This window comes from Geotrypetes seraphini, chromosome 13 (genome assembly GCF_902459505.1).
Source record: "Geotrypetes seraphini chromosome 13, aGeoSer1.1, whole genome shotgun sequence".
NCBI classification, from domain to species: Eukaryota; Metazoa; Chordata; class Amphibia; order Gymnophiona; family Dermophiidae; genus Geotrypetes; species Geotrypetes seraphini.
In genome coordinates this window covers 24,095,699-24,101,247 of record NC_047096.1, presented here as the reverse complement: position 1 = coordinate 24,101,247, position 5,549 = coordinate 24,095,699, and the positions used below count along the sequence as shown (strand labels likewise).

Here is a 5,549-nt window from a genome sequence, read left to right as displayed (position 1 = left end):
GTCGTGCTTTAATTGTGCCTTTCTTCAACTTCCTTTGCTGTAGAGAAAAGCAAAGTTGCATACCGTGTAATCTGTAAGTTCAAAAAGCTGTGCTCTGACTTCAGAAGCTGAACCTGATGCACTGTCCTGCGATAAGGGCCACCAACCGTGTGGCTGTGATGATTCTTGCCGTCAAATAAAAAGAAAAACACATGAAAGAAAAAGCATAGCTGCAAACTGTGCCCTTGACTGAAAATTAGAATTATTTAACCACTTTCTAGCAGGCTCTAGTGCTGTCTCTAGAGACTTATCTAATTGCTGTTCCTTTCTTCTGGTTCTCTGGGACCCCCTCTGCTTCTGGGGCTGGACTGGAGTGCTAGATTTCTGACTAGGACATGACCCATTGCCACAAAAGTATTGTTTATTTTTTCGCTGCTTTTTCCTGTCCTTTCAATCATAAGAATAGCCATATTAGGTCATATGAATGGTCCATCTAGCCCAGTATCCTGTTTCCAGAAGAGCAATCCAGGTCGCAAGTACCTGGCAGAAATCCAAATTGTAACAACATTTCATTCTACTGATCCCAGGGCATGCAGTGGCTTCCCTGTCTGTCTCAATAGACCTTTCTTCCAGGGACTTATCCAAACCTTTTTTTAAACACAGCTAAGCTAACCGTTGTTGCCATATCCTCTGGCTAATTTCAGAGCTTAACTATTGTTTGAGTGAAAAAAATATTCCCTTGTATTTGTTGTAAAGGTATTTCCATGTAACTTCATTGAGCATCCCCTAGTCTTTGTAATTCTTGAAAGAGTAAAAAATCAATTCACTTTCACATGTTCTACGCCACTCAGGTTTTTGTAGACCTTAGTAGTATCCCCCTCAGCTGTTTCTTTTCCAAGTTGAAGAGCCCTTTCCTCAAATGAGAGAAATTCCACCCCTTTATCATTTTCAGTGGTTCTCAAACCTGTCCTGGGGGACCCCCAGCCAGTCAGGTTTTCAAGATATCCCTAATGAATATGCATGAGAGAGATTGGCATATAATGGAAGTGACATGTATGCAAATCTCTCTCATGCATATTCATTAGGGATATCTTGAAAACCTGACTGGCTGGGGGTCCCCCAGGACAGGTTTGGGAACCACTGATCATTTTGGTTGCTCTTCTTTGAACTTTTCTAATTCTTCAATATCTTTTTTTGAGAGATGGTGACCAGTACAGTCTTGGTACTTACTTCTCTTGCTAATAGGTAAAATGCATCCCCTTACTTTTAATCTTGATTTCTACCACCTCAATGCTAACTCTAGAATTATAGTTTTTGATTTCTTTTGAAAAGATACTGGGCTCTTTTCCTCCCCCTTGTGTTTGTTTCATTTCTTAAGAAAACTGCCCTTGAAGCGTGTGTGTGTGTGTGGTGGAGGGGATGCTTTCCCTCCTGTCTCTTCACTCAGAACCTTGAATCTTTATCACTTAATATATGGGTTGGCACCCTTAAAGCCTGGGACTCTTGCCTTGGTTATCTATTTGGTGCCGTATCATTGGTAATACTTTCCCCGATTTGTCAGCACTGGATCTGGTATTCTCTCCTTTGAATGCTGGTACTAGTTAGGTGAGGTGGTGTTCTTGGGAAGAAGTCCTGAATTTCTAACTAGTGCTGGATGCCGTAGTCAGCATCTGGCAGATTAAAGCTTCCCACCAGCAGCATCTTCCCTTGGTGATTCCATGGATGGAGTAAATTGTTCCTATGGAGCCTAATCCTGTCTTAGCAGCCAGCTACAGACATCTGGAATATCAGTTCAGTGCTGCATCATGTAAAAACTTGCAGACGGATTGGGTGAATTCTTCCATGTGAATCTCACCCACCTACTCTTCCGTTTTGGAAACAGTGAGTGGTGTTTTGAAACCAGCTGCTGTGCAATCTATGCTCTTGTGTCCTTGGCTCCTGCTGCATTTTATATACTCCAGATGTTGATTGTTGTTCTTGTCTCCTTGACTGTGGGAATTTTTTGTTTGTTGGAGACTGGAGTTTAAAGTTTGGAAATATTCCCTCTCATGGATGCCTGCCATAGGCTTGGTTTACTGATGCTAATAAACAGCTTTGTCCAGTGATTTGGTTGCAGAGTTGTGAATAGATATTTGATTTGTATTTAGCTCATGTCCGTTCAGTATAGCTCTAGGGAAGGTGCATTAAGTATTTTCTTGTCCCTGAGGCAATGGAGAGTTAAGATTATAAAGAGCAATAGTAGGATTTGATCCCTGGATTTCAGCCTGCTAGTCTAACTTAGTGTTAGGGTCTGTGGAGCAGACTGTCTATATATTTAGCTTGCTATCTGCTATGCCTTGATGAGGATGGTGCCTGTTTCTTGAGGAACTCACTGTTACCAGAGGTTGGGGGGAAGCGCTGTTGTCAATGACTGCTATTACAGCACTGATTGGGGGGAGCAGCATGATGTAACTGCTCTTAAGACTCTGGTGGCAGGTGCTGTATGCCATTGCTCCTCAGACACAGCCTTCTACTGGGACTCTGGGTGTGGTGGAGCTGTATACAACTGCTTCTTTGTGCTGGATGTTCTGGAGATGGAAAGCCTGCCTGCCGTGCTTGGAGCTTTTTGCCGGGATTGCATGCTTCCTGGAGCCACAGTGATCTACTTGCTGACACGTAGGTCTGCCTGAACTAGTTGTCATTGATAAATATTGTTTTGCTAGATATGATTTTAATGCTAGGCCATTCTGGTGCACTTATTACAAATAAGCAAAATTGTACGTATGAAACATCACTGTTGTAAGAACCCCGGAATGACTGGCAAGTATTTTTCAGAGAGAAATGTGTAAAGAAAGCAAGTTTTGTTAGAACTGCAAATGTTTTTGTTAGATTATTAATATACTGCCTTCCTTTGGTACAACCGAAGCACCATATCTATGCATTGTTTTGTGTGTTTGTAGGTGCTTTTTTATTTTTTTTAATGAAGATTTTAAATGGATTGGCGAAGGGAAGTTGTGAGTTGTTGTATCCTGCTATTTGTTTCAGCCGGAGCTCTGAGTGTGATCTGCCTATGGATGGCCACAAAAGACTGACACCCTTTATTCAGTTCCCTAGTTATCTTTCTAAATAAGCCCATTTGTAGACACCATCTGCCCCAGTCAAGGATCCACCTTCTTTGTGAGGAGCGCCCCCCCCCCCCATCACATATTTACAGAATTGAAACTTAAGGGCAAGCTTAAATCTGTTACTTACTGTCTAAAAAAAAAAAACAAAAAACTGCTCTTTCCTTATGGAACCTGCAGCTGAGTCTAGCTACAATTTCCTTTATACTTTTGGACCAATGCAGAAACTGTATTCAGCTAAGGTGAAAGCTGTTTAGTTACTAATCCAGTAAGCTAATTATACGAGGGTATGTGAACTTGAAATGTGTAGCAAGCACACCAATTACATGAACACAAGTTTCTGCACTGAGGCAGTGAAGATTGGGCACGTGTAACAAAAAACATTCCAGCAGATTGACGCTGACAATTATTGTGTTGGTAAATAGCAACATCACAAAAATATTGTGTGCATAACATTTTTAAAATGCAGATATCGGTATACCAACATTCTCCACTGGCAGGGAGGGGGGCATGCGGGCACACTCCAGGTGATGTCATCTGACACTTGTGTGCTGGGTGTTCTAATAGCTGTGAGGATGGCAGAAAGACCATGTTGCATCGGTCTTTCTTTTTTCCCCACACACCAGTCCTGGTGGTTTTCTGCACCTTGGAGCCTTTCCCATAGTTTAGATTTTGTTCATCTTTCTTCACACCATTTTTCTAAAAAGAAAAAGGTTCTCTTGCTTGTTATTGTCCTCTCCCTCAGCTCAGCAGTCTCCTGGGCCTCCGGCCACCCTTCAGCTGCTACTGCTGTTACTCTTCAAATAGCCACTCAGCATGCCTCTATCATGTGCCTGGGGGCTCTGAACAGTTGAAGAATCAGGAACAGAATTCCATACCCCTTCCCCCAATCTCCACCCACTGCAGCTGGAAAAACAGTGAGTAAACAAAAAGGAAAAAAAAAATACACATCACAGCCAGTTTCATCCTAACCGATAGTGGAACCTCTACTGGAGCTACCTTCTGCAAAGTTGCCTCAGACTTCTATGCTGCTTCTGATTCTCTCTCACAAGGTCCGATACACAATGCTTTACCAGATCTTCTCAAATGGTTTGTTCAGGGCAGAGCTAGTATTTGACAGGCAGCAGAGCATTGTCCATTTCTGGAACCCCCAAGAATACTACAGACCCTCATCCTGCTGTCTGTAGTATTCTTCTGAATGTCTTGATGACAATTCATTCTGAACATAATACTCTTAAGTGGGCTGTGACACTTGTTTGTAATTATGCCTTTTCTCTATACAGCCTAGCATCCTGGCTACAGCCACTGCCCTACCACCCCCAGAACCTCAAACATCATTATTTCAGATTCTTAGACCTTGGGGTGATAGTTTCTGGGGAGGGGGTGGCTGTAGCCAGAAGGGTGGCTGTAGCCAGAAGGATGCTAGACTGTAAAGAGAGAGCTGTAATCAACAAAAGAAGGTGTTAATGCCCCTTACAAATTGTCAGTGAGGGCCCTCTTGGAGTATTGTGTTCTGTTTTGGAGGCCATGGCTAGTTAAGGATCTAAAAAGAGTTGAAGCGGTCTAGACTAGAGGAAGATGATGAAAATGGTATGGGGCTTGTGCCAAAAGTATGCAAAGAGACTGGAAGACCTGAATATGTATTCTCTAGAGCAGTGTTTCTCAACTCAGTCCTGGAGTACCTCCTTGCTAGTCAAGTTTTCAGGATATCCACAATGAATATGCATAAACTTGATTTGCATGCACTGTCTCCATTATATGCAAATTTATTTCATGCATATTCATTAGGGCTAGCCTGAAAACTCGATTGGCCTGGTGTTCCTCCAGGACAGGGTTGGGAATCACTGATCTAAGATTCATATTCCTGTATCATTACTTCCTGTCCTGTCTTTTCCATCAGCCTCTTAGCACCAAGAGGAATCTCAAAAAAGATATAGTGGAATTAGAAAAGGTTCAAAGAAGAGCGACCAAGATGATGGAACTCCTCTCATATGAGGAAAAATTAAAGAGGTTAGGGCTCTTCAGCTTGGAAAAGAGATGGCTGGGGGGAGCTATAACAAGTCTACAAAATCCTGAGTGGTGTGGAACAGGTACAAGTGGATTGGGGTTTGTTTGTTTTTTACACTCCGTCAAAAATTACAGAGACTAGGAGACACTTGATTAAGTTACAGGAAAATATGTTTAAAACCAATAGAAGTATTGTTCTATATCAAAGTATATCTGGGAAAAAATCCTCAAACGCCCAAGTGTTTGAAAAGTCCACCTTTGAAAAACACTTAAAGGGGCTTGAACATCATTACTGGTCAAAAAAACCCAGTGTTCTTTTTTTTTTTTTTCTTTTAATGTGTGATATTTAAATCAGTTTCATGTGCAAGCAGTAACTGATGCAGTCATTGTACTAACAGTATATAGATGTGTTGATATTATTTCAATATTCAAAATTAACCACTTTTTCTAAAGATATAATAA

General features: G+C 41.7%; 1 protein-coding gene across 1 annotated transcript in view; it reads left to right on the top strand.

Annotated features, from left to right (window-relative positions):
• The first annotated feature begins 1,997 nt into the window (after positions 1-1,997).
• PHLDB1 (pleckstrin homology like domain family B member 1) overlaps positions 1,998-5,549 on the top strand; it is a 142,625-nt gene continuing 139,073 nt past the window's right edge. Inside the window, exon 1 of the mRNA XM_033917615.1 lies at positions 1,998-2,634. The gene's annotated coding sequence lies outside the window, so the exon portion shown is untranslated. The remainder of the gene's footprint in view (positions 2,635-5,549) is intronic.